The 14,492-nt window shown below is 49.6% G+C and overlaps 1 protein-coding gene across 1 annotated transcript in view; it reads right to left on the bottom strand.

The window, feature by feature from the left end:
* PTPN22 (protein tyrosine phosphatase non-receptor type 22) overlaps positions 1-14,492 on the bottom strand; it is a 533,173-nt gene that overhangs the window by 174,286 nt on the left and 344,395 nt on the right. The gene's annotated exons all lie outside the window — the stretch shown is intronic.

The raw sequence follows: 14,492 nt of genomic DNA, 5'->3' as shown, positions 1-14,492 counted from the left end.
TCTCCTTCCTTAGCAGAGCAAAAATTGAAAGGAAACAATCCAAAAACGCATATCAAAGAAGAAAGAGACATACATAAAAAGAAAGTAGAATACCACGGAAATAAACAAGGAAAGGGTGCCCCAAAATTACCATCAAACCACACCATTAGGTCAGACTAGCGAAGTAAATGAGAAACAAGGAGCACAGCAAAAGGAAGAAGAAAGGACAAAAACTTACATCCAAACAAAGGTAAGCAGCAGGTGGCTAGCACCTAAACAGAAAGCAAGCAAAGGTGAATTACACCAGCAGGATGAGAGTACGCGCAACCTTAACGCGAGCAAAAAGGGTGGCATACACCCAACAAGAAAGTAAGCACGGGGTGACAGACACCCACACGGAAAGCAATCATAGGTAAGCAACGGGTGAAATACACACAACTAAAATTAAGCAAAGGGTGGCATACAGCCAACCAGAATCAAGAACCGGGAGACTTACATCCAATAGAAAGCAAGCAATGGGTGACTACAATCAACCAGTAAGCAAAGACGGGTGGCGCACACCTAACACATCATCCCAGAAGAAAGGCATGTAAAGAAAAGCATAAAAAGGGTGAAAACACCAAATTGTGAAACTCCAAACAGTAACGATTGGCGTACACCCAACACATCATCCAGAGGAAAGACATGTGAAGAGAAGTAAAAAAGGGTGAAAACACCAAATTGTGAATCCCCAAAGAAAGTGCGATCTGCACCCCACAGAAAATCAAAAATGCAAACCCACCTCAAGTTAGATCACTCATAAGAAAAACGTAAAGAAGATACACGCGCAAAACTAGCGCACAATAGAAAAAATGCACTGTAGGTAAAAGTCATGTAGAGAAGCAAAGGAACAAGGAAAAAATGCTCTACAACAAAATACAGTCAGAAAGTATGAAAACCTGCATGCGATGCAAGAAATACATTAATAACACAGTAGCATGTATATAGTAATATGATAAAAAGTACATCTAAGAATAAGTCAATACAGGTAAATAAGTAATATGCAAGACATCAGAATAAAATAGCGGTACTACAGTAAAATAAGATGAGCATCAACACATTGTATAATTAGAATAGTGTTAAATACCATAAGAGAAATGGCAAGAATAAAGATTAGAAGAAAATGCAGGTGCGAGAAGAAGCAGAAAATGCATAATAGTAAAAACGCTGTAACTGTGGGAGCCAAAATGAGACAGCAAAACACGTTGTCTAAGTACCAATATGATATGAAGTTCAGCACATAAAAGTGAAAAAGAGAAACGCAGCGAGGAAAACTGCAGAGCGTCTCTAATCAGAAGGCGGTAAATCTGTAGGCAAAAATAAAGTCTCCAAAAGTAGCACAAATACATATGGCTCCACAGACGTTAAAGCGAGAAGAAAGTACCAGCATGTCAGCAAACAGAAAGAACGGTGGTTGTCCAACGTGACATCACGTAATTGGCAGATGGCTGAAGCAGGTTGAAACGTATGATAAACTTCGAAACCCCAGAGATTTGCATGAAGACTCCAACCGCAAGATGCCGGCACACTAATGACATTGTGCCGGATGGCTCAAGGCACGTTGCAGCTGAAAAGCGTTCCACAAGAGTCCATGCGCTGCATACCAACAGTGATGAAGGAAAAGGGCTCCACGCGACTTGAGGAAGAAGGTAAGCTCACGTGTGGAAAGCTTGTCTCGTGACTCCATTTGGAAAGACTGCGCGAACTCCAAACGGACCAGACTCCCAACCGGTCTCAATTTAAAAGAAAACGGCAGACTAAATTAGTTTCACATCGGAACTGAGGAGCCTGTGTGCTTGAAAAATCCAAGCGTTGTGGTAGCAAATACATTCTCACTTAACATAGCTTCAATGTGATCCTCGGGGGGAGCAGAGCGGAGCAGTCTCCCCCCGCGGATTTTCGCCCGGGTGGACAGACCCGGTGCGATGACGTGTTTAGAGCAGGGCAGCGCGCTCGTAGATTGCTGCGTAGGCGTTAGTTAGGTGAGAGGCGCCATTTTAGGTTCCGGTTTTCTAGGAGGTAGGAGCTTTTAAGGTGAGGTTGGTTAGTCAGAGTAAATAAAATGTATACAGCTTTATTTTGAGACTGCCGCTTACCGCTTGGAGCATGTTGTCGCAGGAGGCACTACAGGAGGCGCTCCGCGTCATAGCGGCAGCGGGACGGAGCGACTTACTGGCGGCTGGGGCTGACGGTGCAGCAGCGCTCTCTCTCAGGCCCCTGAGGAGACAGGCGTCGACTGGCGTGAGAAGGGCCATTGAGGCATGCAGACAGCTGGCGGCAGCGAGAAGAGGCGCAAGGAGAGCGCGCTCGGCCAGGGGTGCACGCCAGCCTGTGGGGCATGCTCGGCAATTGGCCATGCTGACAGGACAGTCTTCCCGCTCCCTCTCCCCGACGTTGCTGCGAGGGTCTGGCTGTTCTGTCAGGCGGCCGGGTGAGTTGGCTAAGCCCCCGGTGTACAGGGAGGGGCTAGCAGTGGGCAGGTCTGGCCCAGGTCCTTGTGTATGGCTGGGGGAAGGGAAAGGCCGGCTAGGTCTGATTCAGCACGGCACATGTTTCAGAGGGCAAGGAAAAAGGCAAAGGGGGCAGACAAGCGTGTGCTCTCTAACACAGAGGCTCATGCCCAGCAGCCACAGCTGCAGCCTTTAGTGGATTACTCCAGTGGGAGTGATGAGGACACAGGGGCCACACCACCTAATCCTGAGTGCCCCAGGGGTCAGGAGGATTTAAGGTACAAAGGGGAGAGGCCCAGGGAGTTAGTTTTTGGGGAGGCTGGGGGGTCTTTCAGCATTATGGCTAATACTTCTGAAGTTTCAGATAGTTTCATTCCTACCCAGGATGGGTTGCAGGCACAGCCTTTGGAGGAGAGTTCCCAGAGGAAGGCTGTTGGCTGGTCAGAACCATACCAGGATGACTTTATTCATTACATGTATGACCATGGTTTAGAGCATACCAGATTTAATAGGGAGTACATTTTCCCTGCCGCGCGACAGCCACCAATAGGTTTTGGGTCTGAAGAGCAAGATTTGTGTGACTCTTTAGAAGGCCAATGGGTGTGAATTGAGCACTCCTTCCCCCAGGACACGCAACGGAATAAAAAGAGAGCAAGGTCTACAAACGGCAAGGTACCCCTAGCGGAGGAGGCAGTTAGTGCGTCAGGCAGTACAACAGTGGAGCGTGTTCAGAGTAGGGCTCAGTCAGGAAAGAAGGGAGCGCATGGCAAAGACTCAGCGATGGACAGGGCGGCCACTGACCAAAGTGGTTTTAACGTGGATTTTGTTGCGGATTCACAGGAGGCGGACAGGTCTTTGGAGCGAGGGCCTGTTTTTGATTGGGCAACTTATGACCAGGGCGTGGGTGATGGAGAGTGTCCGGGAGGAAGCCAGCAAATTTTCGCCTCACAAGCTACGGGGGCAGGGGAGGAGTTTTTCCTGCACGACTCGGATGATCGGTATGTTGGCGAGCCTCTAGCGGGTTTGCACAAAAGACGCACAGATTCCTCAGTGGGCAAAGGGAGGGGGAGGGGGCAACAAAATCTGTTCCATAATTTCAGGTTCAAGATGAAGAGGCTGACTCTGGACTGCAGAAGGAGAATCTCGAGCAGATATCTCAAGAAGATTTGAGACGCCGTGAAGAACAGCTTCCAAAGGGTAAGCCGCGTTGGTGGGGGGCTTGGGATGTTGTGTCACAGGTTGCTGGTAAACAGGTACAGGATCAGGGTCTTTCGGCGCATAGTCAAGTGGTGTCTTCAAAGGCAGGTGAGAAGGGTGGTAAGACAGTACAAAGTATTACTCACGACATCACGGAAGATAGATCATCCGTGCCAGGCAGGTTACCGTATATGGGTGTTTCAATGCCACTAGGTACACATTTGTCACAAAAGACCAAGCACAAGATATGGCAGCATGATTATGTAGACGTTTTCTGCTTGTTGCATTGAGATGTGCAAGCGAGAGAAGGGTCTAAGGAGGAGGAGATGGAATTGGCAAGACGCCCCAGAGTGCCTAGAACTATTGATAATTGGTCATCTGCCTTTCTAATTTTTTCTAGCATTTATTGTGAAAAATATCCGGAGAGGGCAGGTTCACTTTTCAAGTACATGGATGTGGTACGTAAGGCTCACATGCATTTTGGTGGCTTTTCCTGGCTGAACTACGACGAACGAGGAGTTCAGGGCCAGGATGAGTATGAATCCTGCTAAACCATGGGGGGACATAGATACAGAATTGTGGTTGCAATGGATGTCCTCCTCTCAGCTTAAGGAGACCAGTCATACAGCTAGTGGCTTACCGGTAGCGTACCGGCCCTTTCCAGGGCGCGCCGCCCAGGGAGGGGCGGGGTCGGTCACAAGGGGACATCCAAGTGGCATGGGCTCCTGTTGGAACTACAACATAGGTTATTGTAACAGGCCATACTGTAGATTCAAACACGAATGTTCCCAGTGCGGAGGCAGACACATGCTCTTTCAGTGCCTTACACCAGCAGCAGACGCAATTGAACATACACCACAAGCACAAGGCCAGGCAACGAGAGGCAGGGGAACTCCACTCCCTCCTATACCAAAAGGCTTTTACCCCAATTAAATGGGAATTGTTTGTCCCTTGACTAGACAGGTACCCAGACATGGAGGCGGCCGCCAAGCTGTAATGGGGTTTAGGGATGGATTCCGAATTGGTTACCAGGGCCCCAGAGGCAGGCGCTGGCCAGAGAATTTAAGGTCTGCGAAAGAATTTCCGGAGGTGGTGCGCAAGAAGCTGGAAGAGGAAGTTCGTTTAGGCAGAGTGGCTGGTCCTTTCGCGGAAATGCCTTTTGTTCACTTTATGGTGTCACCGCTAGGGGTCATTCCCAAGAAGGCTTCAGGTGAATTCCACATGATACAACATCTTTCATGGCCTGAGGGTAGATCAATCAATGATTTCATTGCGGATGAGGACACAGCGGTCTCTTACACCACTGTTGATGAGGCTTTAAAAATGGTTCACAGTTTAGGAGATCATGCTGAACTAGCCAAGTGTGACATTCAATCTGCGTTTCGTTTGATCCCGATCCACCCCATAGATTTTGAGCTTTTGGGTATGCAATTGCATGGCTATTTTTATTTTGACAAAGTTTTACCAATGGGGTGTGCAGTATCCTGTGCACTTTTTGAGTTATTCAGCTCATTTTTACAGTGGGTTTTTCATCAAGGGTGCAAAGAAGGCAAGGTGTGTCATTACCTTGATAACTTTCTTTTCATGGGTTCAGCGCAGTCCAAACATTGTGAGAGAGCTTTACAATTTTTTCAGCACATGGCTGAAACATTTGGGGTGTCTTTAGCGCAGGACAAGACGGAGGGCCCAAGTACACGGATTACGTTTCTTGGCATAGAAATAGATACCGTGGCAATGATAGCATGGCTTCCTAAAAAGAAATTGGACGATATTAAGGCATGCATTCAAGAGGCACCTCAGGTAGAAAAATTACAACTGAGGCAAGTGCAAAAACTATTAGGTTATTTGAATTTTGCGTGCCGAGTTGTAAGGGCTCAGAAAAGGGGGTGGTGATGAACAGAGTGTCTGAATTAAGCAGACCACTCTTACCCAGTCCAAAGATCAGGGCTTGATCCATCACCGTTATTTATCTCACTGCCCCATCCCAGCTCAGAACCTGGCTATATGCAAATTAGTCTGTCCCTGGCCCAGTGCATCATGGGAACAGGGCAGACCAAACTACCAAGCCAATTCTTCACCAGAAAGGAGACAAGCTACCGGGGACCGGTTTCTGGCATTTCAGCCTCTTCGGCCCGGCTTGCTTGAATCCTGATGGAGCAGTGAGAAAGGGACTCATGTCTGAGTATACCCTGCCACACCTATAGTGGCCAAAAACGATTCAGAAAAGGGGGTGGTGATGAACAGAGTGTCTGAATTAAGCAGACCACTCTTACCCAGTCCAAAGATCAGGGCTTGATCCATCACCGTTATTTATCTCACTGCCCCATCCCAGCTCAGAACCTGGCTATATGCAAATTAGTCTGTCCCTGGCCCAGTGCATCATGGGAACAGGGCAGACCAAACTACCAAGCCAATTCTTCACCAGAAAGGAGACAAGCTACCGGGGACCGGTTTCTGGCATTTCAGCCTCTTCGGCCCGGCTTGCTTGAATCCTGATGGAGCAGTGAGAAAGGGACTCATGTCTGAGTATACCCTGCCACACCTATAGTGGCCAAAAACGATTCAGAAAAGGGGGTGGTGATGAACAGAGTGTCTGAATTAAGCAGACCACTCTTACCCAGTCCAAAGATCAGGGCTTGATCCATCACCGTTATTTATCTCACTGCCCCATCCCAGCTCAGAACCTGGCTATATGCAAATTAGTCTGTCCCTGGCCCAGTGCATCATGGGAACAGGGCAGCACAAACTACCAAGCCAATTCTTCACCAGAAAGGAGACAAGCTACCGGGGACCGGTTTCTGGCATTTCAGCCTCTTCGGCCCGGCTTGCTTGAATCCTGATGGAGCAGTGAGAAAGGGACTCATGTCTGAGTATACCCTGCCACACCTATAGTGGCCAAAACGATTCAGAAAAGGGGGTGGTGATGAACAGAGTGTCTGAATTAAGCAGACCACTCTTACCCAGTCCAAAGATCAGGGCTTGATCCATCACCGTTATTTATCTCACTGCCCCATCCCAGCTCAGAACCTGGCTATATGCAAATTAGTCTGTCCCTGGCCCAGTGCATCATGGGAACAGGGCAGACCAAACTACCAAGCCAATTCTTCACCAGAAAGGAGACAAGCTACCGGGGACCGGTTTCTGGCATTTCAGCCTCTTCGGCCCGGCTTGCTTGAATCCTGATGGAGCAGTGAGAAAGGGACTCATGTCTGAGTATACCCTGCCACACCTATAGTGGCCAAAAACGATTCAGAAAAGGGGGTGGTGATGAACAGAGTGTCTGAATTAAGCAGACCACTCTTACCCAGTCCAAAGATCAGGGCTTGATCCATCACCGTTATTTATCTCACTGCCCCATCCCAGCTCAGAACCTGGCTATATGCAAATTAGTCTGTCCCTGGCCCAGTGCATCATGGGAACAGGGCAGACCAAACTACCAAGCCAATTCTTCACCAGAAAGGAGACAAGCTACCGGGGACCGGTTTCTGGCATTTCAGCCTCTTCGGCCCGGCTTGCTTGAATCCTGATGGAGCAGTGAGAAAGGGACTCATGTCTGAGTATACCCTGCCACACCTATAGTGGCCAAAAACGATTCAGAAAAGGGGGTGGTGATGAACAGAGTGTCTGAATTAAGCAGACCACTCTTACCCAGTCCAAAGATCAGGGCTTGATCCATCACCGTTATTTATCTCACTGCCCCATCCCAGCTCAGAACCTGGCTATATGCAAATTAGTCTGTCCCTGGCCCAGTGCATCATGGGAACAGGGCAGACCAAACTACCAAGCCAATTCTTCACCAGAAAGGAGACAAGCTACCGGGGACCGGTTTCTGGCATTTCAGCCTCTTCGGCCCGGCTTGCTTGAATCCTGATGGAGCAGTGAGAAAGGGACTCATGTCTGAGTATACCCTGCCACACCTATAGTGGCCAAAAACGATTCAGAAAAGGGGGTGGTGATGAACAGAGTGTCTGAATTAAGCAGACCACTCTTACCCAGTCCAAAGATCAGGGCTTGATCCATCACCGTTATTTATCTCACTGCCCCATCCCAGCTCAGAACCTGGCTATATGCAAATTAGTCTGTCCCTGGCCCAGTGCATCATGGGAACAGGGCAGACCAAACTACCAAGCCAATTCTTCACCAGAAAGGAGACAAGCTACCGGGGACCGGTTTCTGGCATTTCAGCCTCTTCGGCCCGGCTTGCTTGAATCCTGATGGAGCAGTGAGAAAGGGACTCATGTCTGAGTATACCCTGCCACACCTATAGTGGCCAAAAACGATTCAGAAAAGGGGGTGGTGATGAACAGAGTGTCTGAATTAAGCAGACCACTCTTACCCAGTCCAAAGATCAGGGCTTGATCCATCACCGTTATTTATCTCACTGCCCCATCCCAGCTCAGAACCTGGCTATATGCAAATTAGTCTGTCCCTGGCCCAGTGCATCATGGGAACAGGGCAGACCAAACTACCAAGCCAATTCTTCACCAGAAAGGAGACAAGCTACCGGGGACCGGTTTCTGGCATTTCAGCCTCTTCGGCCCGGCTTGCTTGAATCCTGATGGAGCAGTGAGAAAGGGACTCATGTCTGAGTATACCCTGCCACACCTATAGTGGCCAAAAACGATTCAGAAAAGGGGGTGGTGATGAACAGAGTGTCTGAATTAAGCAGACCACTCTTACCCAGTCCAAAGATCAGGGCTTGATCCATCACCGTTATTTATCTCACTGCCCCATCCCAGCTCAGAACCTGGCTATATGCAAATTAGTCTGTCCCTGGCCCAGTGCATCATGGGAACAGGGCAGACCAAACTACCAAGCCAATTCTTCACCAGAAAGGAGACAAGCTACCGGGGACCGGTTTCTGGCATTTCAGCCTCTTCGGCCCGGCTTGCTTGAATCCTGATGGAGCAGTGAGAAAGGGACTCATGTCTGAGTATACCCTGCCACACCTATAGTGGCCAAAAACGATTCAGAAAAGGGGGTGGTGATGAACAGAGTGTCTGAATTAAGCAGACCACTCTTACCCAGTCCAAAGATCAGGGCTTGATCCATCACCGTTATTTATCTCACTGCCCCATCCCAGCTCAGAACCTGGCTATATGCAAATTAGTCTGTCCCTGGCCCAGTGCATCATGGGAACAGGGCAGACCAAACTACCAAGCCAATTCTTCACCAGAAAGGAGACAAGCTACCGGGGACCGGTTTCTGGCATTTCAGCCTCTTCGGCCCGGCTTGCTTGAATCCTGATGGAGCAGTGAGAAAGGGACTCATGTCTGAGTATACCCTGCCACACCTATAGTGGCCAAAAACGATTCAGAAAAGGGGGTGGTGATGAACAGAGTGTCTGAATTAAGCAGACCACTCTTACCCAGTCCAAAGATCAGGGCTTGATCCATCACCGTTATTTATCTCACTGCCCCATCCCAGCTCAGAACCTGGCTATATGCAAATTAGTCTGTCCCTGGCCCAGTGCATCATGGGAACAGGGCAGACCAAACTACCAAGCCAATTCTTCACCAGAAAGGAGACAAGCTACCGGGGACCGGTTTCTGGCATTTCAGCCTCTTCGGCCCGGCTTGCTTGAATCCTGATGGAGCAGTGAGAAAGGGACTCATGTCTGAGTATACCCTGCCACACCTATAGTGGCCAAAAACGATTCAGAAAAGGGGGTGGTGATGAACAGAGTGTCTGAATTAAGCAGACCACTCTTACCCAGTCCAAAGATCAGGGCTTGATCCATCACCGTTATTTATCTCACTGCCCCATCCCAGCTCAGAACCTGGCTATATGCAAATTAGTCTGTCCCTGGCCCAGTGCATCATGGGAACAGGGCAGACCAAACTACCAAGCCAATTCTTCACCAGAAAGGAGACAAGCTACCGGGGACCGGTTTCTGGCATTTCAGCCTCTTCGGCCCGGCTTGCTTGAATCCTGATGGAGCAGTGAGAAAGGGACTCATGTCTGAGTATACCCTGCCACACCTATAGTGGCCAAAAACGATTCAGAAAAGGGGGTGGTGATGAACAGAGTGTCTGAATTAAGCAGACCACTCTTACCCAGTCCAAAGATCAGGGCTTGATCCATCACCGTTATTTATCTCACTGCCCCATCCCAGCTCAGAACCTGGCTATATGCAAATTAGTCTGTCCCTGGCCCAGTGCATCATGGGAACAGGGCAGACCAAACAACCAAGCCAATTCTTCACCAGAAAGGAGACAAGCTACCGGGGACCGGTTTCTGGCATTTCAGCCTCTTCGGCCCGGCTTGCTTGAATCCTGATGGAGCAGTGAGAAAGGGACTCATGTCTGAGTATACCCTGCCACACCTATAGTGGCCAAAAACGATTCAGAAAAGGGGGTGGTGATGAACAGAGTGTCTGAATTAAGCAGACCACTCTTACCCAGTCCAAAGATCAGGGCTTGATCCATCACCGTTATTTATCTCACTGCCCCATCCCAGCTCAGAACCTGGCTATATGCAAATTAGTCTGTCCCTGGCCCAGTGCATCATGGGAACAGGGCAGACCAAACTACCAAGCCAATTCTTCACCAGAAAGGAGACAAGCTACCGGGGACCGGTTTCTGGCATTTCAGCCTCTTCGGCCCGGCTTGCTTGAATCCTGATGGAGCAGTGAGAAAGGGACTCATGTCTGAGTATACCCTGCCACACCTATAGTGGCCAAAAACGATTCAGAAAAGGGGGTGGTGATGAACAGAGTGTCTGAATTAAGCAGACCACTCTTACCCAGTCCAAAGATCAGGGCTTGATCCATCACCGTTATTTATCTCACTGCCCCATCCCAGCTCAGAACCTGGCTATATGCAAATTAGTCTGTCCCTGGCCCAGTGCATCATGGGAACAGGGCAGACCAAACTACCAAGCCAATTCTTCACCAGAAAGGAGACAAGCTACCGGGGACCGGTTTCTGGCATTTCAGCCTCTTCGGCCCGGCTTGCTTGAATCCTGATGGAGCAGTGAGAAAGGGACTCATGTCTGAGTATACCCTGCCACACCTATAGTGGCCAAAAACAATTCAGAAAAGGGGGTGGTGATGAACAGAGTGTCTGAATTAAGCAGACCACTCTTACCCAGTCCAAAGATCAGGGCTTGATCCATCACCGTTATTTATCTCACTGCCCCATCCCAGCTCAGAACCTGGCTATATGCAAATTAGTCTGTCCCTGGCCCAGTGCATCATGGGAACAGGGCAGACCAAACTACCAAGCCAATTCTTCACCAGAAAGGAGACAAGCTACCGGGGACCGGTTTCTGGCATTTCAGCCTCTTCGGCCCGGCTTGCTTGAATCCTGATGGAGCAGTGAGAAAGGGACTCATGTCTGAGTATACCCTGCCACACCTATAGTGGCCAAAAACGATTCAGAAAAGGGGGTGGTGATGAACAGAGTGTCTGAATTAAGCAGACCACTCTTACCCAGTCCAAAGATCAGGGCTTGATCCATCACCGTTATTTATCTCACTGCCCCATCCCAGCTCAGAACCTGGCTATATGCAAATTAGTCTGTCCCTGGCCCAGTGCATCATGGGAACAGGGCAGACCAAACTACCAAGCCAATTCTTCACCAGAAAGGAGACAAGCTACCGGGGACCGGTTTCTGGCATTTCAGCCTCTTCGGCCCGGCTTGCTTGAATCCTGATGGAGCAGTGAGAAAGGGACTCATGTCTGAGTATACCCTGCCACACCTATAGTGGCCAAAAACGATTCAGAAAAGGGGGTGGTGATGAACAGAGTGTCTGAATTAAGCAGACCACTCTTACCCAGTCCAAAGATCAGGGCTTGATCCATCACCGTTATTTATCTCACTGCCCCATCCCAGCTCAGAACCTGGCTATATGCAAATTAGTCTGTCCCTGGCCCAGTGCATCATGGGAACAGGGCAGACCAAACTACCAAGCCAATTCTTCACCAGAAAGGAGACAAGCTACCGGGGACCGGTTTCTGGCATTTCAGCCTCTTCGGCCCGGCTTGCTTGAATCCTGATGGAGCAGTGAGAAAGGGACTCATGTCTGAGTATACCCTGCCACACCTATAGTGGCCAAAAACGATTCAGAAAAGGGGGTGGTGATGAACAGAGTGTCTGAATTAAGCAGACCACTCTTACCCAGTCCAAAGATCAGGGCTTGATCCATCACCGTTATTTATCTCACTGCCCCATCCCAGCTCAGAACCTGGCTATATGCAAATTAGTCTGTCCCTGGCCCAGTGCATCATGGGAACAGGGCAGACCAAACTACCAAGCCAATTCTTCACCAGAAAGGAGACAAGCTACCGGGGACCGGTTTCTGGCATTTCAGCCTCTTCGGCCCGGCTTGCTTGAATCCTGATGGAGCAGTGAGAAAGGGACTCATGTCTGAGTATACCCTGCCACACCTATAGTGGCCAAAAACGATTCAGAAAAGGGGGTGGTGATGAACAGAGTGTCTGAATTAAGCAGACCACTCTTACCCAGTCCAAAGATCAGGGCTTGATCCATCACCGTTATTTATCTCACTGCCCCATCCCAGCTCAGAACCTGGCTATATGCAAATTAGTCTGTCCCTGGCCCAGTGCATCATGGGAACAGGGCAGACCAAACTACCAAGCCAATTCTTCACCAGAAAGGAGACAAGCTACCGGGGACCGGTTTCTGGCATTTCAGCCTCTTCGGCCCGGCTTGCTTGAATCCTGATGGAGCAGTGAGAAAGGGACTCATGTCTGAGTATACCCTGCCACACCTATAGTGGCCAAAAACGATTCAGAAAAGGGGGTGGTGATGAACAGAGTGTCTGAATTAAGCAGACCACTCTTACCCAGTCCAAAGATCAGGGCTTGATCCATCACCGTTATTTATCTCACTGCCCCATCCCAGCTCAGAACCTGGCTATATGCAAATTAGTCTGTCCCTGGCCCAGTGCATCATGGGAACAGGGCAGACCAAACTACCAAGCCAATTCTTCACCAGAAAGGAGACAAGCTACCGGGGACCGGTTTCTGGCATTTCAGCCTCTTCGGCCCGGCTTGCTTGAATCCTGATGGAGCAGTGAGAAAGGGACTCATGTCTGAGTATACCCTGCCACACCTATAGTGGCCAAAAACGATTCAGAAAAGGGGGTGGTGATGAACAGAGTGTCTGAATTAAGCAGACCACTCTTACCCAGTCCAAAGATCAGGGCTTGATCCATCACCGTTATTTATCTCACTGCCCCATCCCAGCTCAGAACCTGGCTATATGCAAATTAGTCTGTCCCTGGCCCAGTGCATCATGGGAACAGGGCAGACCAAACTACCAAGCCAATTCTTCACCAGAAAGGAGACAAGATACCGGGGACCGGTTTCTGGCATTTCAGCCTCTTCGGCCCGGCTTGCTTGAATCCTGATGGAGCAGTGAGAAAGGGACTCATGTCTGAGTATACCCTGCCACACCTATAGTGGCCAAAAACGATTCAGAAAAGGGGGTGGTGATGAACAGAGTGTCTGAATTAAGCAGACCACTCTTACCCAGTCCAAAGATCAGGGCTTGATCCATCACCGTTATTTATCTCACTGCCCCATCCCAGCTCAGAACCTGGCTATATGCAAATTAGTCTGTCCCTGGCCCAGTGCATCATGGGAACAGGGCAGACCAAACTACCAAGCCAATTCTTCACCAGAAAGGAGACAAGCTACCGGGGACCGGTTTCTGGCATTTCAGCCTCTTCGGCCCGGCTTGCTTGAATCCTGATGGAGCAGTGAGAAAGGGACTCATGTCTGAGTATACCCTGCCACACCTATAGTGGCCAAAAACGATTCAGAAAAGGGGGTGGTGATGAACAGAGTGTCTGAATTAAGCAGACCACTCTTACCCAGTCCAAAGATCAGGGCTTGATCCATCACCGTTATTTATCTCACTGCCCCATCCCAGCTCAGAACCTGGCTATATGCAAATTAGTCTGTCCCTGGCCCAGTGCATCATGGGAACAGGGCAGACCAAACTACCAAGCCAATTCTTCACCAGAAAGGAGACAAGCTACCGGGGACCGGTTTCTGGCATTTCAGCCTCTTCGGCCCGGCTTGCTTGAATCCTGATGGAGCAGTGAGAAAGGGACTCATGTCTGAGTATACCCTGCCACACCTATAGTGGCCAAAAACGATTCAGAAAAGGGGGTGGTGATGAACAGAGTGTCTGAATTAAGCAGACCACTCTTACCCAGTCCAAAGATCAGGGCTTGATCCATCACCGTTATTTATCTCACTGCCCCATCCCAGCTCAGAACCTGGCTATATGCAAATTAGTCTGTCCCTGGCCCAGTGCATCATGGGAACAGGGCAGACCAAACTACCAAGCCAATTCTTCACCAGAAAGGAGACAAGCTACCGGGGACCGGTTTCTGGCATTTCAGCCTCTTCGGCCCGGCTTGCTTGAATCCTGATGGAGCAGTGAGAAAGGGACTCATGTCTGAGTATACCCTGCCACACCTATAGTGGCCAAAAACGATTCAGAAAAGGGGGTGGTGATGAACAGAGTGTCTGAATTAAGCAGACCACTCTTACCCAGTCCAAAGATCAGGGCTTGATCCATCACCGTTATTTATCTCACTGCCCCATCCCAGCTCAGAACCTGGCTATATGCAAATTAGTCTGTCCCTGGCCCAGTGCATCATGGGAACAGGGCAGACCAAACTACCAAGCCAATTCTTCACCAGAAAGGAGACAAGCTACCGGGGACCGGTTTCTGGCATTTCAGCCTCTTCGGCCCGGCTTGCTTGAATCCTGATGGAGCAGTGAGAAAGGGACTCATGTCTGAGTATACCCTGCCACACCTATAGTGGCCAAAAACGATTCAGAAAAGG

The sequence above is a fragment of the Lissotriton helveticus genome, chromosome 5_1, assembly GCF_964261635.1.
Source record: "Lissotriton helveticus chromosome 5_1, aLisHel1.1, whole genome shotgun sequence".
In the NCBI taxonomy this organism is placed as follows: Eukaryota; Metazoa; Chordata; class Amphibia; order Caudata; family Salamandridae; genus Lissotriton; species Lissotriton helveticus.
The sequence above is the reverse complement of the archived record's forward strand: the minus strand, read 5'-3'. Positions and strand labels throughout refer to the sequence as shown.